This window comes from Bos mutus, chromosome 29 (genome assembly GCF_027580195.1).
Source record: "Bos mutus isolate GX-2022 chromosome 29, NWIPB_WYAK_1.1, whole genome shotgun sequence".
Classification (NCBI taxonomy): Eukaryota; Metazoa; Chordata; class Mammalia; order Artiodactyla; family Bovidae; genus Bos; species Bos mutus.
Window position 1 is genome coordinate 29,407,036 of NC_091645.1, and position 25,782 is coordinate 29,432,817.

The 25,782-nt window shown below is 49.2% G+C and overlaps 1 protein-coding gene and 1 long non-coding RNA gene across 4 annotated transcripts in view; one reads left to right on the forward strand and one right to left on the reverse strand.

The window, feature by feature from the left end:
- The window catches only part of KIRREL3 (kirre like nephrin family adhesion molecule 3), a 603,489-nt gene that overhangs the window by 290,081 nt on the left and 287,626 nt on the right, over positions 1-25,782 (reverse strand). The gene's annotated exons all lie outside the window — the stretch shown is intronic.
- Positions 1-25,782, forward strand: part of LOC138986266 (uncharacterized) — a 38,046-nt gene that overhangs the window by 8,360 nt on the left and 3,904 nt on the right. The window contains exon 3 of one of the 2 annotated variants that reach the window (XR_011463125.1): positions 11,560-11,674. The exons of the other annotated variant lie outside the window; for it this stretch is intronic. This is a non-coding gene — a long non-coding RNA (uncharacterized lncRNA). The remainder of the gene's footprint in view (positions 1-11,559; positions 11,675-25,782) is intronic. 2 annotated transcript variants of the gene reach the window in all.

Consider the following 25,782-nt stretch of genomic DNA (forward strand, 5'->3'; position numbering starts at 1 on the left):
AGTGTGGCAAGGCGCCCGGTGCCTTTCTGAAGAATACAAGACATCCATGGTGCTATTGAATAGCAGAAGATGGCTCCTCTTGGACTTAACACAGGATGCCATTTATCTTTGGAGAGCACCCTCGGTGTGCCCCGGTGTCACTTCTTAGATGCTGTGGCAAGAGGTTTGGGCATGAAAAGGGCGGAGGATGAGATGCAGAAAAAAGGAAAGCCCAGGGAGGTGAGGGGAAATGTGGGAGGTGATGGGAAGGAAGAAAGGAGGTGGAGAGAGAGAGAGGAAGAAAGGAGAGGGGAGGGGAACCGAGCGGAGGGAGCCAGGGAAAAGACCAAAGAGGACAGGATGGGCGTTTGAGAGAGGAGGGCAGAGTGGAGGGAGATGCAGAGCGTTTGGAAATCTTAAGCTAAGAGTAAAGCAGCTAACATCAGTGAAGGGCCTGCTAGCAGCCACATACTGGGCTGGCTGTCATGTCGTTATCTTGCTTAATCCTTACACCAACACCACATTGGTGCTGTCACACCTATTTTTTTTTTTTTTTGGCTGCCCCATGTGGCTTGTGGCATGCCAGTTTCCCCACCAGGGACTGAACCTAGGCCACGGCAGTGAAAGCCCAGGATCCTAACCTTTAGGCTACCAGGGAGCTGTCACACTCATTTTAATATAAGTTGAGGAGAAGGAGGGCTCTGAGAATTTAAGTAACTTTGTCCCAAATCACAACACTGAGGAAGAGGGGAGGCTGCGATCTTAACTCAAGGATGAAGGAAGTTCAAGATGCTCCAAGATCGGCCCCACTTCAGGGGAACAGGCACACGCCTGCCTTTATGGACTACTGGGCTCCCATCAAAGGTACCAATTTATCACAGAAACTTCCTATACAGTAGGACCCCAACATACAAATGAGTTCTGCTCCGAGAGCTCATTTGTAAGTTCAATTTGATCAATAGTCCAACAAACTTAGCCTAGGTACCCTACTAACACAGTTATACAGTAAACTTAGCCTAGGTACCCTACTAACACAGTTATACAGTACCATACTGTAGTAGGTTTATAATAGCTTTCACACAAATTATACACAAAAAACAAAAACAAAAAATAAAGAAAACATTTTTAATTTTACAGTACAGGACCTTGAAAAGTACAGTTGTATTGTACAACAGCTGGCATACAGGGGCTGGCATCCAGTGAACAGGCAAAAAGCGTTACTGACTGGAGGACGAGAGAAGATGGGAGATGGTAGAGCTGAAGGATCGTCAGCAATAGGAGACAGAGGGCAAGCTGCAATTTCACTCACACCTGATGTTGATGGAACACCTGTTCCTAACTTTGAAAATTTGCAATTTGAAGGTTCCTATGTAAAGGACTGTCCTATAGATGTAAAAACTTAGGCCTCCAACCACCAGGGGGCGCTATCTCCACAGCAGAAAGAGTTACCACACTCCTCTAAGAACTAGCTATGCCAGGCAAAGGCGTTATATTCTAGCTTGAGTTTGTGGGGGATTTGTTATCAGTTGATTTTCACTCTATCCTGGATCCCATCTAAATGGCATCTACCTGTTATTCTCAATTGGTATCTGTTTGTTCCCCCTTCTCAGATTGTGTCCATGGACTTCCTTGTTGCTCTGGTTAGCTGTCTGTCCCTTGGAAGATGACTCGAGTCTCTTGCCTCCTGTTGGCTTGTGGCCGGGCAGAGACCCTGATGCATGTAGCTGCGTGGTACATTTTTGATAAATGAGTGAGCCAATGAGAGGATGCAGACACACTTGAGCAGGAGAGGATCTCAATGAAGCATTTAATCCTACAAGCCCCCTACAGATGGGAATCTCAGAGGTCACTTTTAAGCAAAGAGCCCCAGAGAGGGAGCTATTTGCGCTTTCCAACAACCTTCTTGTTGGGCTTTACCTTCAAGACTGCCTTCTTGGGACTTCCCCAGTGGTCCAGTGGTTAAAACTTTGCTTTCCAATGCAGGGGGTGCAGGTTCGATCCCTGGTTGGGGAACTAAGATCCCACATGCCTCACGACCAAAAAACCAGATATAAAACTGAAGTAGTATTATAACAAATTCAATAAAGACTTAAAAAAAATGGTCCCCATTAAAAAAAAAAGTTTAATAGAAAATAAGAGATGCCTTCTTGGGGTTTAGCTGTTTAATCCACTGCTGTCTTCTTTGGGGAGTGGTGTTGGGAGCTAAGAGAAGAGTTATTTATCTTGTTTGTCCTGGTAATGATAATAATAAAGACTCCTTTCCACGTCTGCCATGATGTTTGATGACGTTTAAGAACAGTTTATAAGCTAACGCTCTCTGAAAGTGGCTACTGTCTGCGGGGTTCCACTCCCCTTGACCATCTGCAAATTCTCTAATGGGGGCTCCAGAGACTGCAAACCAGCAGTAAGAGAATGTTCTAGCATTGGCTGCTGCTGTTGCTGCTAAATTGCTTCAGTCGTGTCCGACTCTGTGCGACCCCATAGACGGCAGCCCATCAGGCTCCACCGTCCCTGGGATTCTCCAGGGAAGAACACTGGAGCGGGTTGCCATTTCCTTCTCCAATGCACGAAAGTGAGAAGTGAAAGTGAAGTCGCTCAGTCGTGTCCGACTCTTAGCGACCCCGTGGACTGGAGCCTACCAGGCTCCTTGGCTACCCCTCAACCAAACCTCTGATGGTTCTTGAAAGTGATCCTTTCAACTCCCCTCAGGCAGGAAGACCCTGATGCTTGGAAAGATTGAGGACAGGAGGAGAAGGGGTGACAGAGGAGGAGATAGTTGGATGGCATCATCAATTCATTGGACATGAGTTTGAGAAAACTCTGGGAGATGGTGAAGCGCAGGGAAGCCTGATGTGCTGCCATCCTTGAGGTTGTATAGAGTCGGACACGACTGAGTGACTGAACGACAGGCAGGTGTTGGGACAAATCACAGTACCCCACGTCTTTTCCTCTACAACCCCCTCTCCCCATCTCTGTCCCCAGGTTCCCTACCCACCCCAGCCTCGTGGTCTCTGTCTTTCCTGGTGACTTCAGGGTCATTGCCAGACTAAGAAATCCCTTTCCATCAGTGCTGTTCTTCATTTTGAACCACAAAATAAGACACTTTATTGCAATTACAAATAGCAAAGCTATTTTCTGCTGGGCCTCAGCATCCAAACTTAATAGCATGCTGTAATGCCACCCTGTGCTGATGTGTGGCGTATTTAATATCCATCTTTCTTAGAAATAACAGTGTTCAGAAATTAGAAGGGACTTCAGCAGTGAAATAATTAATGTGGATAACCGTCATAAATGCCGCAAATGGAACAAATACAGATGGTTGGGAGCCCTGATTGCTAATATGCTAACCTGTTTTGACAGAACTTTAAATTTTTTCCTCGGGAGGTTTGGGGATGGAAGTTAAAATGTCCCTTTCCTCATGACAAGAGCCCAGTCTTTCTGGGTCAGGGATTCATGGACCTCCTAGTCAGGCAAAGGAGCATCTCAGAGCTTTGGCTAAGAGGAGGGCTTGCACCCTGGGCCTGGGTCTCTCTCTCTTTCCCACCCAGGCTGTCAGGAGGGGGACTTCTGTCTCCTGAAACTGTACCTCCAGCTTCTGTCTCAGGCTCAGGCAGGCGGGGGCCGTCCTGGAGAAGCAGCCAGGCGTCTCCCTCCCCTGCCATGTGGCTCCTGGGGAGGGTAGGAGCCCCCTGGCTGGGCTCCACTCAGTGGGAAGTAGCTCTTTGAAGATTCTGGCTACAGCAGGTGCAGGTTACAGAGCCCAGCTCCACGAGACTGCACAGAAATGAAAAACCGTCATAGGAGAATGACTCACCAAACACACAGGCAGAAATCTGCTGAGACAGATACACAAAGCGGGTGTTTGAGAGAATGACAGCCCCTGGCTGTTCCTGCTTTCAGCCCTGCCGACCTCAAAGCAGCAGTGGAAGCAGAAGGACCATCCCCGTGTCTCATGAGGAGTCAGAGGTCCCAGGGAAACCCTGAAGGACAAGCTGGGGGAGGGAGGGGAGAAGGAACCAGCCTTTGCCCAGCCCTTACTATGGGGCATGCGCCGCCCTCTGCACTTATTCTTTTTTGTGTGTGTGTTGGGGTTTAGCCGGCTAACGTGGGCAATGTTGTGATAATCTCAGGTGAACAGTGAAGGGACTCAAGTCATACATATACATGTATGACTTGTATATGTCATGTATACATGTATATGTCTTGTATATGCATGTATACACTCTCCTCTAAACTCCCCTCCCATCCAGGCTGCCACATAACATTGAGCAGAGTTCCCTGGGCTCTGTAGTAAGTCCTTGTTGGTTATCCATTTTAAATATTGCAGAGCGTACCTGTCCATCCCAAACTCCCTAACTATCCCTTCCCTCCATCCTTACTCCTGGCAACCGTAAGTTCGTTCTCTAAGTCTGTAAATCTTTTTCTGTTTCTGTACGTATTTTTAAAATCTATTTACCTTTCACAGCGGTCATTTGAGTGGGCATGGTCAGCTAATATTTAAGACATGGAAACAGAGTTAGACAGTAAGTGATTTGCCAAGTTCACTGGGGCCCCCACAGAGCTTCCTGGGTTCTGGGTAGCCCCCCGTTGGCCAGGCACCCCAGTGGTGCCGTACTACAGGGGCTTCACGGAGTCCCTATCCCCCTGAGGCCAAACCCCAGCCCCTCCCTCCTACTCAAGGAAACTGATCCAAACATCTGTACCCTTTCTCTCCGGGGCCATCATTTCCCCGTTCTCTGTAATCATCTCCTTACAAAGATGCTGTGGTATCTCTGAGGTTTAAAAAATGGACAAACCTCCTTTGACTCTGGTCCCCTCCAGCCACAGATCCTCCTCTGTGTTCTCTCTTACATAACAGAAGAGCCGGATCCACCATCTCCAATTCCCCTTCACCCAATCTCTCTTGAACCCACTCAGATTTTGCCCCTAGCTCTCTGTACCGCGCCCCCTCCCCCCACCCCCTGCCCCAAAGTCACTGTCAAATCCCTCAGTCAACTCCTATGGTTGATCAGCTCTTCCTGTTTGAACACTTTCCATTCTTCCTCTTTGGGAGAACAAGCTCTTAGGTCACAACTGTTCCTTCTCCATCTCTTCATTGGTCCTTCCACATTATTCCAGATGTTGAAGGACCTTAGGGCTTTTCTGGCTGTCTATACTCACTCCTGCTATTGCTGCTAAGTCACTTTAGTCCTGACCGACTCTTTGTGACCCTATGGACTGTAGCCCGCCAGGCTCCTCTGTCCATGGGATTCTCCAGGCAAGAATACTGGAGTGGGTTGCCATGCCCTCCTCCAGCAGATCTTCCTGACCCAGGGATCGAACCCCCATCTCTTACGTCTCGTGCATTGGCAGGTGGGTTCTTTACCATCATCACTCCTAAGTTAACTTATTTAGTCCTGTGGTTTCCAATACTACCTACATGTTGAAGATTATCTCCTTGCCTGACATCTCTCTTTGCATGTCTTATGAACGTCTCAAATGTAATTCGGGACTTCCCTCATGGTCCAGTGGTTAAGAATCTACCTTCCAAGGCAGGGGACACAGGTTTGATCCCTGGTCAGGGAACTAAGATCCCACATGCTGTGGGGCAATTACTGAGCTCGAGAGTCACAACTAGAGAAGCTTGAGATGCAATGAAAGATCCTGCATGCCTGCCACAACTAAGACCCGATGCAGCCACATAAATAAATATATTAAAAAAGGTAATCCATCCAAAGTGTTAGTCGCTCAATCACGTCTGACTCTTTGCAAACCCATGGGATGTAGCCTGCCAGGCTCCTCTGTCCATGGAATTCTCAAGGCAAGAATACTGGAGTGGGGTAGCCATTTCCTTCTCCAGGGGATCTTCCTAACCCAGGAATCAAACCTGGGTCTCCTGCATGACAGGAGGATTCTTTACCATCTGAGCCACCAGGGAAGCCCTGATCCACATCCTGTCCACAGTCCCCAACCTAATCCCCTCAATATCATCCCCTGCTCAGAAAACGGCAAACTTAGTCTTCCTCTTGCTCAGGCTACGGCATCAGAAGTCGTCCCCCTCTTTCTCCGACACTCCATATTCAAATCAATCTTTTATCTAGAAAATTGACCACTTCTCACCATCTCTGCAGCTGCTTCCTTGGTCCCAGGCAGCATCGTCCTGGGCCAGCTCCTAGGAGGTGGCTCCTTCTCTCCTTGCCCCTCAGGTGTTCTCCCAGCACAGGGTGGAAACATGATCCTCACACAGTGTGACTCAGATCCTGGTGCTCCTCTGTCCAAACTCTTCAGTGGCTCAGGGTCGGGATCTGGCCCTTCACCCTTCCCATCTCAGCTCCTACTCATCTCCTTCCTCCCTCTGCTTCAGCAGCACTGACTGTTTGCTATTTCTCAGGCATGCTAAGCAGGCTCCCTTCTCCAGATCTCAGACCTTACTTTTTTTTTTCTGCCTGCTATCTCTTTTGCTGCTGCTGCTGTTAAGTTGCTTCAGTCGTGTCCGACTCTGTGTGACCCCATAGATGGCAGCCCACCAGGCTCCGCCGTCCCTGGGATTCTCCAGGCAAGAACACTGGAGTGGGTTGCCATTTCCTTCTCCAATGCATGGAAGTGAAAAGTGAAAGCTAAGTCGCTCAGTCGTGTCCAACTCTTTGCGACCCCATGGACTGCAGCCTACCAGGCTCCTCCGTCCATGGGATTTTCCAGGCAAGAGTACTGGAGTGGGGTGCCATTATCTCTTTTACTCGGTCTTATTTTTCTTCATTGAATTTCTCATCACCGGATATATATATATTTATTCTATTCTCAGTAGAATGCGAAGTCTTGGGGGCAGGGAGTCTATTTTTTCCACTCCTGTGTCCCCAGTGCTCAGAATAGGGCGTGCCCAGACATTCAGTAGGCGCCCAATAAATATTTGCTGAGGGGATGGATTTAGACCCAGGGTGACCCTGGAGTCTGCCTCCAGTACTCCCGCCCTGTTCCACACGGCTGCTCGCAAGCAGACAGGGGCGTGTAGCACAGTTGGCAGGGGGTGGGCTTTGCTCGAGGGCTATATCTGCCTGGCACCCTGGTGATACTGAGTTCTAAATGCCTCGGCCCTGTACCATCTTTGGAAATAGTCTTTTTTCCCCCAAGGAGTGCTTGCTCCTTTTAAAGGAACATGCTGTTTAGAAGCCAAGGTGGGAATGCTACGAGTATGTCATTACTTCCAGCCTTCTCAGTGTAAACACTCTACCTTTTTCATTTTTATATTTGCTCACTTCCATGACAGAGAGAAAATTGACACCAGGTAGGAGAAGGGGCGGTGGTGGGATGAATTAGGAGACTGGGATCGACATATATACACTACTGTGTGGAAAATAGACAACTAATGAGAACCTACTGTATAGCTTAGGGAACTCTATTCAACGCTCTCTGGTGACCTAAATGGGAAGGAAATCCAAGAAACAGGGGATATGTGTATATGCAGAGCTGACTCACTCTGCTGTACAGCAGAAACTAACACACATTGTAAAGCAACTATACTCCCCCAATTTTTTTTTTAAAGAAAAAAGAAATGCTTGCCTTGACCCCAAATCCCTCCAAGAAGGTGTCACCATAGTAGTTAAAAATGAGACCCCAAGGAAATACGCTAGATTGCTGGATGATGTAAAGAAATAAAAACATTAGATGGGGAGAAAAGTGTGACAAACTGAAAATTATTTTCCATTTAGATCCACAGGGTTTCAATTAGAGTTCACGCCCATGTTCCGTCTAGGTGAAGACGTGTATCATGAACAGAGATGCTTTGGGGAGGGACTGGGGAGTTGTTCATAACTGTGTCAGGACTGTCCGGGGCAAACCAGGTGAGACCACCCTAATTGGGGAGGGAGGGGCTGGCCTGTGGCATGGGGATGATGCTAGAGGAATAGGGGAGAAGAAGATGCCTGGGGAAAAATGGGAGGAGACAGAGAGGGGACCAGGAGGGGAAGAGGAGCCAGGAGAGGCAGAGAAATGTGGGCATCCGGTCTGACATGTTAAGAGGGCAGGGGCTGGAAGAGTCTGGGAGGAAGGTCTATCTCACATGCCCAAGAGAAGAAAGAAACTAGGATTCCTATGGAAGGAGCTAACTGGGCATCAGCTGAGCTGGTCAGGGTGGGGACCGTGAAATGAGAACAATTTTGCCTTGGAGTCAACTGACTCCCTTTGGTTGCAACTGAGTGAGAAGCCTCACAGAGACTCAGAAAGAAAGTCAGGTCCTGACTTAATCTCACCCACTGGCCCTCATGAACTGGACTGGGGGTGTCACGGACTGGCCCTGCCCCCCTGTCCTCCTAGCACCTCCCTTAAACGGTTCTGGGGAGTAAGCAAGGCAGCGAGGCATCCAGCATGGCTCAGAACAGGGGCCTCCCCAGCATCTTCTCTAGGGAGCCTGCTCCTCAAGAAGGAGAAGAGGGGACCAATCACTGAGGCTCGCCCTGCTGGGCTTGCAGTGAGGAGCTGGAGGACGGGCTGAAGGGCCTGGCAGGGTGGCCCATGAGCTGAATCAGGACAGTGGTGGGGTGCTTTGGGGGAATGAGAGCAGCTTCACGACTGGGCAGGGCCATCGGGGCCCCCAGCCCTGTCCTGGCCTCAGTTAAAAAGGACTCCCAGTTAAAAAGCTTGTTTGTGCTTCTGAACCATTTTTGTCTGCTCAGATCAGAAGAGAGGGATTTACAGAAAAATCCTTCCCTAGAAAGAAAATTAGGACTCCCTCATATGGCATCTCTCTCCAATCTATCAAATCTGTTTGCCTGCAAACATCCCAGGCATCACCTCCTCACTGCCACTTGAACCTGGAGGTCTGCATTTGCTGCTCCCTCTGTTGAAAGGCTCTTCTGATCTCTGGTTATGCGTTCTTTCTGACTTTCTGCCAGGAAGTCTCATCCACTTTCTTACAGGCTATATTCTCTGACCCCCCACCTACTAAAACTTCACCCCCTTCCTCCAACATTTCTTTCACTTACTTTAACCTTCCTGACTTATATCTTCTTTCGAGCACGTCTGACTAACATACTGCATCAGGGCTTGGCAAATGATGGCCCATGGACCACATCCGGTCCACTCCTGTTTCCATAAATACAGTTTTATTGGAGCACAGTTGAACCTCTTCATTTATGTGCTGCTTTTGTGCTGTAACAGTGGACTTGAGTACTTGTGACAGAGACCATATGGTCTGAAGACTAAACTCTTGATTAACTAACCCTTCCCAGGAAGTTTGCTGAACTCCTGCTCTAGTTAATTTATATTATTCATTTTCTGTCTTCATGACTAGAGGTTGAGCTCTATAAGGGCAAGAAATTTTGTCTATCTTCTAAATTATCACATTCCTCTTGACCTAGAATAGCATGATAATTATCCAGTAAATACTGACTTAGTGAACGCTGTTGAAAATTCTGCCCCTTGGCAAGGTCCAGCTCCAAGACCCCCTCTTCATGAAGCATTTCTTATTTTCTAGCCAGAAATATGTTCCTTCTTGTTTGCTTCATGGTGCTTTAGTTTTACCTTGAAGCATAGTGATTTCTGCACAAATTTCATTTCTCTCACGAGGTGGTAAGCTCCAGGGGTCACCTCCATGGCGAAACCATCCTTTGTCTCCCAAGACAGAATCCACCATCTGCCTCTCTGTTCCTCTTAAAACATCTATGGCTGCCCATGGAAACGGCATTGCAATGTCTGGCACAGACAAGGCTCCTGCACTCCTGTCTCAAGACTAAGACCCCCGTGGGCAGGGACTGGGGGCTTGTCATCTCTGCCCCGGCATCTAACACCCGGCCTGTGCGGAGGCAGTCAGCGAACACAGCTGGGCTTCCCCACTGAAACCCTGGTAGCCTTCCTACTCATCAGGGCTCTGTGTCTGCGGAATGAAACGGGAAGAAAAGGGAACAGGGCAGAACCAGAGAACACCGAATTCATGGGGGTGGGGCCGTGCAGAGGGAGCCAGAAGCAGTCAGGCCAGGAAGCGAGGGGCCCCGCTGTGTCCAGCACACTCTGCGATAAAGAAGCATCAATTTTTTCAAACCAATTCTCCCTTGGATTCCTGACTCCCATGCTCTGTGGGATCAATAAATAATTGGGGCTGAGAGTGCCTAGCACCTTTTGCTAGTCCTTAAGCAAGGACCCTTCTCCATGCTTTAAAAATAAACACCCTTGGGACTTCACTGGTGGCCCAGTGCTTAGGACTCTATGCTTCTAATGCCTGGAGCCTGGGTTCAATCCCTGGTCAGGGAACTAAGATGTTGCAAGCTGCAGGTGTGGCAAACAAACAAACAAAAAACCAACAGAGACTTCCCTGGTCGTCCAGTGGCTAAGACTCCGTGCTCCCAATGCAGGGGCTCTGGGTTTGATCCTTGGTCAGAGAACTAGATCCCATGTGCTGCAACTCAGACCCGGTGCAGCCAAATAAATAAATAAAACAAATATAAAACAAAACAAAAAAGGTAAAAAAAAAAAAAACCTTAAAAACAATGTTCATTGCAGCACTGTTTATAATAGCCAGGACATGGAAGCAACCTAGATGCCCATCAGCAGATGAATGGATAAGAAAGCAGTGGTACATATACACAATGGAGTATTACTCAGCCATTAAAAAGAATACATTTGAATCAGTTCTAATGAGATGGATGAAACTGGAACCTATTATACAGAGTGAAGTAAGCCAGAAAGAAAAACACCAATACAGTATACTAACGCATATATATGGAATTTAGAAAGATGGTAACAATAACCCTGTGTATGAGACAGCAAAAGAGACACCGATGTATAGATCAGTCTTATGGACTCTGTGGGAGAGGGAGAGGGTGGGGAGATTTGGGAGAATAGCATTGAAACATGTATAATATCATGTATGAAACGAGTCGCCAGTCCAGGTTCGATGACGGTACTGGATGCTTGGGGCTGGTGCACTGGGACGACCCAGAGGGAGGGTATGGGGAGGGAGGAGGGAGGAGGGTTCAGGATGGGAAACGTGGGTATACCTGTGGCGGATTCATTTTGATATTTGGCAAAACTAATACAATATTGTAAAGTTTAAAAATAAAATAAAATTTAAAAAAAAAGAATGTTAAAAACAAAAACAAAATAAAGGCCCTAGTAGAGCAACGAAAATAAACAGTATTTTCTACTGTTTTAAACTGTGAGCTTTTTGAGAACAGTGACTATTATGTGTTTATACTCTTAGCATTTAGGCCAGTGCCTGATTACAGAGATGTTCAATTAATTTTTGTTGAATTACATAAATGACCTGATATGATATGAAAAAGGAAGGGAGGAGAGAAAGAAGGAAGAAAGGGATGAGCACAAATACCTGCTGGACTCGGAACTCAGGAAACCACCTCCCAAACCAACAAAGCACTGAGATACTTTGAGAGTAGGTGAACACCAGCACAGTTATCTCCCTGCCCGGGGTTCCTGGGAATTTTCTTTTATGCATGAACACAGTTGCAGGAAACTAGACTCTGATCTGATTTGTTTCACAAGGCTTTCTGATTATAAAAGGAGGCATGGAGAGGTGTGGGCAGGCTCCATGGGAAAATGAATTGCTAGGGCTGCCCGTTTTGAGCCTCTGTGTCCTGCCTGACTGTTTCTCAGACCCAAACCTCCTGCAGAGGACAGAGAGGAGCCCACACCCTCCCGCCACTGACCACGTGGGTGACCGGAGAGACAGGTGGGGAGAAGAACCTGACCCCCGTCTCACACCGCAAAGGTAGGTTTCATCTGCCCTGGCCAGGGGAAAATAAGTTCCCGTGTAAGATTTCTCATATTAAAAAGCAGAGACATCACTTTGCTGACAAAGGTCTGCACAGTCAAAGCTATAGTTTTTCCAGTGGTCAGGTATGAATGTGAGAGTTGGACCATAAAGAAGGCTGAGCACTGAAGAATTGATGCTTTCGAATTGTGGTGTTGGAGAAGACTCTTAAGAATCCTTCGGACAGCACAGAGATCAGACCAGTCAATCCTAAAGGAAATCAACCCTGAATATTCACTGGAAGGACTGATGGCTGAAGTTGAAACTTCAATACTTTGGCCACCTGATGCGAAAAGCCGATTCATTGAAAAAGATCCTGATGCTGAGAAAGATTTAGGGCAGAAGGAGAAGGGGGCAGCAGAGGATGAGATGGTTGGGTGGCATTACCAACTCAATGGACGTGAATTTGAGCAAACTCCAGGAGATAGTGGAGGACAGAGGAACCAGGCGTGCTGCAGTCCACGGGATCGCAAAGAGTCGGACATGACTTAGTGGCTGAACAACAAGATTTCATGTTTCCATCTCCTTGAGGTTGGTCCATTTTCTCTATACCTTAAACACCTGTGCTGTGGTACATGAACATCATCATAAGACAGGCTCCTGGTTCAGCTGGTGTACACACACACACACACACACACACACACACACACACAAGCAGACTTGTTGTCATTGTTCATTCCTCTTATGGATAAGATGCACAGTGAGTGAGCAAGCAGATGGATGCCCTGGAGGTTCTGAGCCATGTCACTCCCCATTAGCCTTCTTCAAAGACCCAGACAGGATCTGGGAGGGGCTGCTGATGAGATGGGTGGGTTCTGTGAATTTCCAGCTGGAGTGAAACCTTCCTCTCCCTGAGGGCTGGCGAAGTCTCTCCTGCTGCTCAGTGGATACGTCATGCCAAGATTGAGTCCAGGTGTATGCTTTCTCTGCCTTTCTTCTCGAGGCCTTTCTTCCCATTTCGAATTCCAATGAGACATCTTTTGAATGCTGAGTGTGAGAGGCAAGACCAAGCCTTGCTTATGTGCAGAGAGTTCTCCCTAAACTAACCTTAATAGTAACAACTCTCCTGCATTCCCCTTTATCCTAGATCAACCAGTCAATTCACTATTCCTTTGATGAATATTTATGGAACTGTGACTTTGTGCTAAGCAGTGTGCAGTTAGAGTGGAAGCGGGAGCTTTCATTCCTGTTTTACAGATGAAGAGACTGAGGTTCAAAGAGGTGAGGAATTTGCCTAAAGAGTGGCTGACTCAGGAATCAAAGGCGGGTCTCCTGGTGTCTGCCTAACCAGCTTTCCATTTTATCAAGGCTTTAACCAAAGAGAGGAAGTTGGAGGGGAGGACACAGCGGGGTTCTCTCCTAAGCCTGTGTGTAACCACAGAGGCTCAGGCCACAGGGACGCGTGGCTGGGTGTGATGTATATGGGAGAGAACATCACGGTGCTGGCTGTGCCATGAAGGATTAATCTCAAGGAGATTCTACTGAGCTCCAGAAACTTAACATCAGTGTCAAGAGATTAAAGCTATGATATCTCTGGTGGAGCGTGCTATCAGGAGAGATCAAAGCAAAACAGAAGGCTGCATTCTGCTGCCCTGTGCATGAGTGGCCTTGACTCACTGACTCCAGCACAAAGCAAACCATACAATATAGGAATGGTGCTAACACCTACTTGGACTTTTTTTTTTTTTTGGACATTTCCTTGCATCTCATTGTTGCCTGTTCATAAACAAAAGCATTATCATGCCTGTCAGTTTGCCCCAGTTTGTCTGCAAGCTGCCTGGCCCTCCCAATTTCTTCGAGTGTGGATGTGCACTCCATAGCTCCCCTGTCTACCTAAGAGGTTGCCTGGCTTGGAGGCTGCGGCAGGATGGACTGTCAGGGCACCGACCTCGCTGAAGGACCCCAGGAGTGCATGTTCAGGGCTGGTGGTCTCTGTCCCTGGGGCTCTGCAGACCACCCCACTGAGCACCCTCCTTCCCATTCTAAACCCGCTGCCCAAGAGTGGGTCTCGAAAGCCCTTCTCTGGAACCCTGGGGCTCCATTGAACCCATTTTGATAACCACAGAGATCCTCTCATCAGTTTTTTAAAGCTCTGACATCCAGCGATTCTAGTGATCCTAAGGGAGCCATTATAAATCCCTTACAGATCCATGGAAGAGCTCTGACATGTTTTCTAGAATTTTCTCTCATAAATTGCCCATCATTTCTTTTGAAACTTCTCTGGGACAAACTTTCGGCTCTGGGGAAGAGCCCGGACTTCTCAAGATGCCTCTTTTTGAGTGGCTCCAGCCTACTTTTCCGGCCTCTTCTCTCCACCCCGTCACTTCCCTTCGCTCTCTATTGGACTGCACGCCATTTCTGGACACACCGTGTATCTGAGCCTCCATGCCGCTGCTTGTGCTGTTCCCTGTGCTAGGAATGTCCCCCTTTCTACCTTCTTCCTGGAAAACTCCTACACATCCTTCAAGGCCCGGCTCAGATGCCCCCTCTTTTGAAAAGTTTCCTCTTTCTTACCCACTTCCATAGGGCAGTCCGCTGCTTCTTCAGTCTCGACAGGGAATGTCATGGCCAATGTAGACAAGCCCATCTTCCCCACCTGACTAAGAGCTCCCTGACAGCAGGGCCTTTGTTCTGAATTCCCAGTGCCCAGGCACGGAGCCTCCTGGGGAGAAACTCAATACATGTGTATGAAATGACCAAGAAAACAGCCAAGGCCTGTGGCCAGCAGGGGTTTCCTAGAGGACGCAGCCGCTGGGGGCCCCCATGCGGACACTCCCTGCATCCAGCAGGCTGGCCGTCCCCTAACACTCTCTCCCCACTGGATTCACAAGAGCTCAGGCTGCCTCTCCTTCCTCCTTTCCATGCTCGCTTGCAACACGTTCTCCACCACAGGTACAGACCTTTGCCTCTGATGGCCTCGGCTCAAGAAGACAGGCCTCTGAGCTCACAGATCTTAAAACTAAAACAAGGACGTAAGCAGACAGCCATGCCCTGGCTCAGTGCTGAATCTCAGTCTGGAGGACTTGGCTTCTGTGAGGCTCAAAGCCCGAGAGCTGCACGCCCCCTGCGGCCAGCCTTCCCGCTCTGCACGCCCCCTCCTTCCGCCCCTCCGAGTGTCTGGCCGTCCCACCCTGGGTGAGCTGTGCTCTTCTGGTCCTCCTTCTAATCTCTCTGTCTGCCTCACAAAGTGGAGAATTCAATTTTCTCCCCAAAGATAATCAGATTTGACTTAGCTCGAGCCATTTCCACAATTGCTGCTGAAACATGGTCTCTGTGAGGACCAAAGGGCTGAACTGGTAACTTTCGAGGCGGGTGGGGAGTGGGGGGGTGGGGCACGGCTGTGTCTGGATGACTCACCCTGCATGGATGCAGATGGAGACAGCTTCGGGCCACAGAAGGCTAACCTGGACCCCTGGGTCCCCCACATCCAGGGGTGAGGAGGCCCAGAGGGATAGCATGAGCATGGAGTGGGGCTGCCCCAGGTGTGAGCACTTCTCCTGCAGTCCCCACGCCCCACAACTCTGAGAGAAGTGGATCAGCGCTACCTGGGAGCCTCCAGCAGATCACCCAGGACAGTGGGGCAAAGTGGTCCCTACACATCAGAGTCACAGGGGCAGGGGCAGAATCAGAGGGGCTGGACCTGACAGGGCAGTGATGCTCAGAACAAGGCCACCAGTAGATGAGGTGGCCACCACCGCAGGGAAGCCAGCCCAGTGAAATAAAAATCACAGAGGACCTGTGAATAGCTATGTGCCCTGGGGTGAGTCACTCAAAGCCCCTGAGCCTCAGTTTTTCCCTCTGCAGAGTGGGTATGGAGGTGTCACATGGATGGATGTCCTTGTGTAGCACCAATGTCACACCCACCATAATAAAGTGAGGTGTCCACGGATGCATTCTCCCCACTGCAGTGTTGGCCCTGGAGGGGCAGGGTGTGTCTCACTTCCTACTCTGTTCTAGCGCTAAGCACCCTGCCTGGCCCATATGCAGTTTGGGGGTGTCGGTTCATGGGAGCTGACACGATACAGGTTTGACTGCTGGCCACCTGCCAAACACAGTTATTAGTTTTTCAGGCTGAGTGAGTCCAACATGGGACCCAATAAACCCTGGACAACCTGGACTTTGTGTACAGCAGAGGAGCGAGACAGAGGAAAAGCTGAGTACTCATCCGTGGAGGAAGGGCTCTTAAGGATTTAGGGACTGGTCTGTCTAGTGAGTAACCTAGTCTTCTGGATGAAGGATGTTGTACCTGGTCCCTCCCTGCCCCATGCATTGTGCTGACTCCATGATCCCTCTCCCACAGCTCCTGCCCTGATCTCTCGTGGCCCCCATTCCCAGGGTACTGTCTGTATTCAGGGAGCTGAGCCTAGGCTCCAAAGCTTGAAAGATGGGAGGAGAGGTGGGGGTTGGGTCGAGCAGTAGGCTGTCCCTTTGCTGGGGTTGTTTGAGAGCAGGTGTGCATGTTTGTGGGCTTACACCAGGCCAGAGTGATGGGTGCCCATCCCAGGCCAGGTAAACACAAGCTGGCCGTCTCCTCTCCTCTTACCTGAGTCCTGCTGAAATCGTAGGTGGAGCAGAAGAGCTGCTGGACAGAGGTCAAGCCAGGGAAACAGACATCTGAGAAGCACAAGACTTCTAGTTTAACGCAAACCTAATTCTTCCAGAGTCCCTTGGGCAACAAGGAGATAAAACAAGTCAACCATAAAGGAAATCAACCCTGAATATTCACTGGAAGGACTGATGCTGAAGATGAAGCTCCAATACTTTGTCCACCTGATGCGAAGAGCTGACTCACTGGAAAAGAACCTGATGCTGGCAAAGAGTGAAGGCAGGAGAAGAAGGGGGCAACAGAGGATGAGGTGGTTGGATGGCATCACCGACTTGATGGACATGAGTTTGAGCAAAGTCTGAGAGATAGTGAAGGACAGGGAAGCCTGGTGTGCTGAAGTCCATGGGGTCGCAAAGAGTTGGACACGACTTAAAGACTGAACTACAACAATTCTTTCAGGGAAGAGGGTAGTGCATGGGTAAAGAACGGAAAGAGAGAGCAAGAACAGGAATGGATGGAGTACAGTCTGGGGAGGGTCATCTTAGGGACGATGCTGGACAGACAGAAAGTAGGAGTTTGGGTCATTTCACTAGGTCACTGCAGTAGAACTCACAGAGCCCAGGAGGGAATCAGTGGGTCAACAGGGCTTCTCCTCGCTGCTTCAGGAAGCGAGTTATCTTAACACACCCAGGGTTCTCCTTGTAAACAGAGGGCAGACAGGAAGACAGGACCTGTTCCTGGCCTCCATTTGCTGGAGATAGTGGGGGGCACAGGGGACAGGCTGGTCGGTGCTCCCAGGTAGGCGGCCTGGGTCCTGCTGCAGCCACTGGGGGCGCCCAGGGCAGCACTCCCAGGACAGGAAAGAGCCAGCGGTGCAGCCCTCTGGGCTCGCACTTGTATTTTACAAGCTGGGAGGCAATCGGAAGCCCAGGGAATCCTGGGTCAAGGGGGGACCCTTTTCGCCACTAAGAGCCTGCATGTCTGTCCTGCGCTGAGAACCTTTAACAGATCTTTCATGTTTGCTCCAAAAGCAAGCCTTTGACGTATCAGCCGACGCTTCCCACTTCCCTTCCTTGACATTTCTGTGACATTTCCTTTGCAAACTCTCCTTCCCAGTCATTTTTCTAGGATATCGTCCTCCTGATCCTTCACTGACATCTGTTTCCTCTCAGTGACCTGTCCTTTCCCCCAGCTGCTTACATGCTGGTGTCTTTAGGATCTATCCTCACCCCCTTCTCTCCAGGATGCCCCTCCTGAGAACAGCCTCATCACTCCCTGAGCCTGAATCTGTGTCTTCCACCCAGATCTGGGCTCTGATCCTCAGCCCCTGGAGCCAACTTTCTTCTGACCCCTGCAGCCGGGGACGCACAGGCCCTTGGGTGTAGCATGTCTAATCAGCCTGATCACTGTTGCCAAGTCTGGTCTGTGCCCTCTTCTCCCCATCTCAGTGTATCTTTGACATCTCCTTGTTGTCCACTGAAAATCTCAGGGTCATCCTGGCCTCAGCCCTTCTCCCCACCCCACACATCTGCAAGTCCCGAGTCCTTCTCAGTTTGACTGCTAAATGTGTCTTCCATGTATCACCAGCTTCACACCATACTCAGGGTGAAAGTGAAAATGTTAGTCGCTCAGTGGTGTCTGACTCTTTGTGACCCTATGGACTGTAGCCCGCTAGGCTCCTTTGTCCATGGGATTCTGCAGGCAAGAATACTGGAGTGAGTTGCCATTTCCTTCTCCAGGGGATCTTCCCAACCCAGGGATCGAACCCTGGTCTCCTGCATTGCAGACAGATTCTTTACTGTCTGAGCCACCAGGGAAGCCCCACACCTAGGATAGCATCACCCTTTGCTTAGAGGAACAGTTCTCACCCAGAGGAAACTTTGCCTCTGTGGGGATCATTGGTGATGACTTGATGATCATTGGGGACATTATTGATGATCATGACTGAGTGGCAGGTGGGTGGAGGTCAGGGATGTGGCTGAACATCATAAAACACACAAGACAGCCCCAACCTCCCAAGAATTTTTAGTCCTGTCCAAATGTGGATGGCGCAGAGCTGATAAAACCATGTTTTCCTAACTGGTCTCTCTGACCTCAGGCTCCTCTTTAAGCCACTTTCTTCATTGCTTCCTGAGAGAATTCTTAACCACGAGCGAATCCATCTGCGTTTCTCCACTCCCCAACTTCTTAGCATACAGTTCTTCCTCAGGATCCACGGGATTTGTTTCAGAATGCCCCCCACACACACACATACTTAAATCCCCAGATGCTCCAGGCTCTTATACAAAATGCTCTAATATTTGCATATAACCTACAAACACTCTCCCATACACTTTAAATCATCTCTAGATGACTTATAAATACTTAATATAAAGTAAAGTGAAAGTGTAGTCGCCCAGTCATGTCTGACTCTTTGCAATCACATGGACTGTAGTCCGCCAGGCTCCTCTGTCCATGGAATTTTCCAGGCAAGAATACTGGAGTGGGTTGTCATTTCCTCCTCCAGGGGATCTACCTGACCCAGGGATCGAACCCAGGTCTCCTGCATTGCAGGTCAAGTCTTTACCGTTTGGGCCACCAGGAGACTCCACCACAGCGGCTGCTCCTACACGCTCGTGTGTATTCTCTCATGCACCTCTCACCTTGCTGCCATCTCCTTGAGATGTGGTTTTATTGATCGCTGCAGACCCAGTGACACCCACCTTGCATGGTGAACCAGTGGGGGAAGGAAGCAGGCTTGGCTGAAGTGCACACCCCTTGTTGCAGCAAGGACGGGGCTTAGCACTCAGGTCTCAGGGCTCCCAAGCTCTGCTCTGCTCACCAGACCTGATGGCCTCAAGGAGACCACTGGTAGGTCCCGAGCTGCTGGATCCCTCCTGCTCCCGGTTAGAGAAGAACAAGAAATGAATCGGCCGGCTGCTGCCGCTGCCTAAGTGGTTCCATTTGTTCACAAGCTGCAAGACAAAAGCCTACCCTCCTCCCCACCCCCAGCATATGCCAGATCAAAAGGGACTGTGAAAGGAAGATCAAAAAAACCAAAGGGACTGTGAAAGGAAGATGCTGGAAACAGTGGCCACTCTGATGCAGGCAGCTCTTTGAGACAGCAACTGAGGACTGAGCCCCCAGCAGGGAGGAGAGGCAGAAATGCTTGCCAGAAAATCACCAAGTGGGGTGGGTACTAGGAGCTCAGCGGGTTTCCGGGGGGCACCAGGAGTGGGGATCTCGTTAATGTCACCTCTTCGCCACCTTGCCTCGGGGCCTCACCAATGCATCCATCAGGAGACCCAGGGTTCTTGCAGGAACGGCAATCGAAGCCAGAGATTTGAAATGGAGGATTGTAAGTAATGGCTAGAATAATATAGTAGTTAATAGGAAGCTACTGGCTTCCCTGACGGTACAGTGGTAAAGAATCTGTCTACCAATGTAGGAGACACAGGTTTGATCCCTGGGTCAGGAAGATCCCTTGGAGAAGGAAATGGCAACCCAGTCCAGTATTCTTGCCTGGGAAATCTCATGGGCAGAGCAGCTTGGCAGGCTACATACAGTCCACGGGGTCGCAAAGAGTCAGACACGACTTAGCAACCGAACAACAACACGAAGCTATTATTAACAATAAAATGACTTTATAGTTTATAATGCAATAACTTGGTAAGTTACTATATTGAGCCCAGGGTTGCAGGAACATCCCCAATCCTGTCCACTCCTCATGAGGCCACCTTGAGAAAATACAAGCACAGAAAGGGAAGCAGTGCTTTCGTTGTCAGCTGAGCTTGGGCTCAAAACTCTGGAGCTGTCTGGTCAGCTGGATAAGATGATGCTTCTTACCAAGTAAGTCAGGCCTAAACAGCCTCATGACAATGGCCAATCCAATCCATCTCAGCCCCAGGAAGGCCAGATCGAGGGATGGAGAGACAATGAAGACCGAGTCTTTTCTTCCAGCTCCTGCTCTCAACTTTGGCCTGGGAAGCCTGGCCCAGAACCAGGATACTGGCTGTGGCTTGGCTGCCACCTCAGAGAAGAGAGGAGACACTTTTAGGAAGGTGACCTTCTGGTGCTGGGACGCTGCTCGTTGAGAGACTTTGCTGAAGAAGAAGCAGCCTAAGGAGAAACTTGGGCTCTGACCCCAGAGGGCCATAGACAACAAAGACCCAGTGGGAGACCTTTCTCTTACCAGAAAACAGAGCAAACCAGAGGTTAGCAAGATGCTGAGCCCTAGGGGAAAACAGGGCTTAAGAGCTCCATTTTGGACCCTGAACAGCTTGCCTACCCGTTGGATTCTTGGATAGTTTTGGTGAAATCCAACATCAGAGGAGAGAGACCACCCTTATCGTGACACTGAAGACACGAACGCTGGGCTCAGAGGCGTCTTGAGATATTTGGAGGCTTCCCTGGTGGCTCAGATGGTAAAGAATCTGCCTGCAATGCAGGAGATCTGGATTTGATCCCTGGGTCAGGAAGATCCCCTGGAGAAGGGGATAGCAACCCACTCCAGTATTCTTGCCTGGAGAATCCCACGGACAGTGGAGTTACAGTACGTAGGGTTGCAAAGAATCGGACACGACTGAGCGACTAATAAACCCTTTCACTTTCACCTCTGATAAGAGTACATGGGTGCTCAGTTGTGTCTGACTCTTTGCCACTCCATGGACTGTAGCCCTCCAGGCTCCTCTGTCCATGGGATTTTCCAGGCAAGAACGCTGGAGAGGGTTGCATTCCTTCTTTAGGTGATCTTCCTGACCCAAGGATTGAACCTGCATTTCCTGCATTAGCAGGTAGATTCTTTACCACTTGCCACCTGGGAGGCTCCTTTAATAAGAGTACAACCTTTCAATTCAGACCGGTAATTTCTAGCCCCTTTGTTGAAACATCAGTTATGGTTTTCTACAGTCTCCCTTTTGGTCTGGGGCTGTTGCAGTTTTCAGCAACTTTCAAGCAAGGCAGGAAAGTATTTTTAGCAATGGCAAGGTGTCACAGGCCACACGCCCAGCAGGAGCTCAGCTGGTATCCTGGACCAGAGGAGGAGGACCACAGTCACCCCCAAGGCGCCCTGTCTGGACAGCCCTCTGTTCCTCTCACCGCAGGAAAGCGGCGCCCTAAACTCGGGACACCTCCACCATCCTCCCAGTCCTTCTCTGTCCCCGGGAGGGACACAGTGTGCTGAGACGACCAAAGGGGCGGCATCTTTGGAAGGATCTCGGCTCTTTTCTTCTCCCTCTGAGCTGTCACTTGTAGTAAAGATGATCATTGATATGCCGCCATTATACTTCCATGATCATTAATATTCTTAAAAGGCTCTTGGAAACACATTTATACGAGGCTACATGATCCATTCCTACACTTCCTTTCAATTTAAATAACGGCTTCAGCCAAGGTTTTGATGCGCTGTTTACTTTAATTACTGTTCTGCCCCTATCTGTGTCTTGACGCAGTGTCATTTAATATTTTATGAATTTCCTTTAGCCCATTTTTTCCCTGATACGTGTGATTCTAAGGGGCTGTTGAGGCAATTTTTTTTTTTTTTTTAACTTGCACTTTTAACTTTTCTGAAGCTCGCTGTAAACAAGATGTGGCATGTCTACAGACTCTCTTCCTCTGGTGATAATGGGAGGGAATAAATAAACTAGCAGACAGCTGCCTTGCCAAGCTGGCACAGGGCTGCCAGGGTGTTCTGCCCCTGCCAGGGGTTCAAAGGGACAGGCCAGGGACTTCAGACGAGGCAGGAAGCAGCTTGGAAGGAATCAGAATCTGCTTCTCAGTGTGTGGTCTGACAGTTTGGGGGTCACCTGGGAGCCCCACCCCAGAACCACTGAGTCAGAATCTGCATCTTAACAAGATCTCCGGGTGACTCGTGTGCCCATTAAAGCTTGAGACACACTGCTCTAGAGGAAATCAAGCAGTGGGTGGGAAGAAATAGGCTTTTCTCTGCTGCTCTCTCAAAATTTCCAGGCTTTCATGAAAAAAATTTTAAAAAAAAGCTCTACTTTCAAAATCCATGATAGATTTTTCTTGGACAATTTTGAAAGTAGTTCAAATACTGTATTAGTTATTTGGCCCAAGATTTCATGTACACCACCCAACCTCCTCCATTTTTCCTTTCATCTGTTTGTTCATTTATGAACCCTTGATTGAGTACTGTTATATCCTAGGAATTGTGGAAAGTGATAAATAAGACACAAAATGCCACTGCTATAGTAGAGATATATTCACAGTGAGAGGGGGATTCATGGAGAGGTCAGAGAAACTTTCTCTGAAAAGGTGATTCTTGAGCCGATTCTAGAAGAATGTATAGGAGTTTTCAAGTGAAAGTAAAGGGGTGGTTGGGTGTTAACTGAGGCCGAGGGAATGATGATGGAAAGACTCGGACATAAATGTTTAGAGAACGACACTGTCTTTTAGTTCAGCCCTGTTTCTGGCTCTGCTCAAGGGCAGGGCTGACTGGCATGGCCTGGACCAGTCACAGCATCTGTAGCATGGAGGCTCATAGGGGATGTTTCCCATCTTAGGGAAGAAAGAATTTTCCTGTTGGGACCACGGTTGGCAGCTGCTGGGGAGAGGATCAAGCACCGGGACTCAGAGTTTTGGGGACATGTCAACTCAGTTCTACCAATGGTTAGTGGTGGCCTTTGATGATACCCTCGATCTCTCTGTAAATCTGTAAAACAAGTTCCTAGGAAGGCTAGGCCCACTCCAGTGTTCTTGCCTGGAGAATCCCAGGGACGGGGGAGCCTGGTAGGCTGCCGTCTATGGGATTGCACAGAGTTGGACATGACTGAAGTGACTTAGCAGCAGCAGCAGCAGGAAGGCTAGGTGAGATTGAAATACATGAAAGAGACTGGCACTTTGCAGTCATGCCAAAACACGACTGGATCTGCACATGAATCAGAGGCCAAGGAGTGGAACAGGAAGTGAGTAATAGCAAAGGAAACCGACAAGGACAGGTGAGCACCGTGGGACCCTGGAGTGTCAGAGACTCAAGCAGGACCCACCAGGAAGAGAGGAAGGGGCGTCTCCATCGGCCCCATGCCAGTGTCCCCCATCCATTCTTTGTGGACAGTTAATACAGAAACCAGGCCTGGGACCTGCCAGCTCAACACTTCTGTTGAAAAGCAAAACCACTCATGGGGCAGGCCAGACCAGGGTATGAACTTGGTAAGGTGCCCCAGGGAATTGGGGCTTACTGGAGAAGGTGGCTTTGGAGGGAACGGATGGCTGCCAGGCCTCTGAAGATGGGAAATGAGAAAAGAAGGAGTTGGATCCTGTAACTCTGGTTTCAGGACAGGTGTTAATATTATTTCCTTGTCTCTTTCTATATGAACTGAAATAAATGGTGCTTGGGGGCCAGAACCAAGCCAAAGAGGAGACATGAAACTGAGAGTGAACAAATCCAGCTAAAAATTACTTTTCACCCCTTCTGGTCTCCTATACCGCATTCATCCCGGGTAACAGGGGATGGATGATATAAATTTAATGGAAAAGTCAGAGAACTGACTCCTAATACTGAAGGTACAAAAGAAATACTCTGATATTTCCAGACCCTGAGCTTCTCGGCATCTGCACTTTGACTGGGGTCTGGCTATGCCCACAGCCATCAGATCAGATCAGCTCAGATCAGTGGCTCAGTCGTGTCCGATTCTTTGCGATCCCATGAATCGCAGCACGCCAGGCCACCTTGTCCATCACCAACTCCCGGAGTTCACTGAGACTCATGTCCATCTCCATAACTATGCTAATTCTCACTGCTGTTTACAGTTCTGATGTAGCCTGAGAATTCCCACAGCTAACATAGTGCAAGGACAGAGCAGTGTTTAATCCATGTATTAGCGTCTTTCTTTGCATAGGTATTGCGGCTGGCTGGCCAGTTTTGTGTGAGTCTGCATGAACTGGGTCACCAGAGGGACTGTCCAGGGAAAACAGATGATCTGGTTTACTTTCAGTTGCCATCACAGCAAAAACAGCCTCGTTTCGGGGGCTATATACTATGTGCCAGACATTTTACATACATTTTCTCATTGAATCCTTCAATCTACCCTATGAAATAGGTATGGTCACGTCCATTTTGCAGATAAGCAAACTGAGGCTCAGAGAAGTAAAGTCATTTGACCAGTTACATAAAAAGCTGAAATGTAAACGCCAGAGCTGAGATTTGAATAGAGGGGTCCACCTCTGGTCAACCACCCCATCCAAGCTCTTTGTGTGTTCCTACTGCCTTCTAAACAGAGAGCTCGAAGGTTGGAAGGATCCTCAGCAACTATATAGGCAAGTGATTCTCTTCTGTTCTGCAGAAGATGTCCGAAGGTACCCTGGGTTGTCACAGCTGGTGGGGATGGGGGCGCACATGCGCTCCTGGCATCCTGGGGCCAAGGTTGCTCCTACACATCCTTCCACGCCCCTGCCACAATGGGTCACCCTACCCCACAGGTCAACAGTGCTGAGGCTGAGCAATCCTTGTCTAGACCGTCTCCTGATTCTACAGCTGAGAAAATTGCGTAGGGGAAGGGTGAAAGGTCACAGAGAGAGCAGCTGATGGGGGCTGCCAGGCTTGTCCCTGTGGTACCCAGGAAGAAGAATTCAAAGGCTGCACCCTACTCTGGCTGTCATGGAGTGCGGGAGGGAGAGGTGCTATTCAGGGAGCCAGCAATTTGTTACATCAGAACACATTATCTTCAGGAGCAGCATCTTGTTTAGATTGCAGGGGAAAAAAAGGGCTAAAGTTTTCTCAAGTAGTAAGTTTCCCACTTTTGCTCCATTTGGCAATTTTCTGATGCAGATTCGACATCAGAATCTGGGTGAGTGTGCTGAGCTGGGTCATGTTTGTCAAGGGGATAATTAATGTGTCCTCCTGATTGGGAGCTGACTTTGGGCACAAAGGTGGCTGTCAATGCATTGGGCTGGGGCCCGGGGAGGGAAGCAGGACACATTCAAGGCAGAGAGTGTGTTGGCGATTGCAGTTCCAGAGTGCCGAGGGCAGTGGCCACCGAGGCAGGGAGAAGGTGACGCCGCTCACCTCCCTATCACCGGTCGCCATGCGTTACCACCCAAGCAGTCTCCACGACTCTGGGGTCTGGGGTGGGACAGCATGTGGTGGAGAGAGAACAGGGGCTTCGGGTCACATGTGGATCCTGGCGAAGGATTCAGGCAAGGGCTAAGCATCTCCAAGTTTTGGTTTCCCTAACGATACAGTGATGATGATCATCCCAGGGGTAGACGGAATGAGATCGCTTACGTGAACACTTAGCACCAGGATGACACGCAGGACATGTCAATGTGTGTTAGGTGCTTCTCCATCTCAGCATCCTCCAGTGGATGAGGGGGTCTGGGGACGTGGTGAACTAGCGGAGACTTGTGTGTGCACTAGGGTGGTCAGGGCAGGACATTTTATTTATTTATTATTATTTTTACTTTTTATTTTGTTTTGGGGTAAAGCCAATTGACATTGTTGTGATGGTTTCAGGTGAACAGAGAAGGGACTCAGCCAGACATATACGTGTATCCATTCTCCCCCAAACTCCCCTCCTATCCA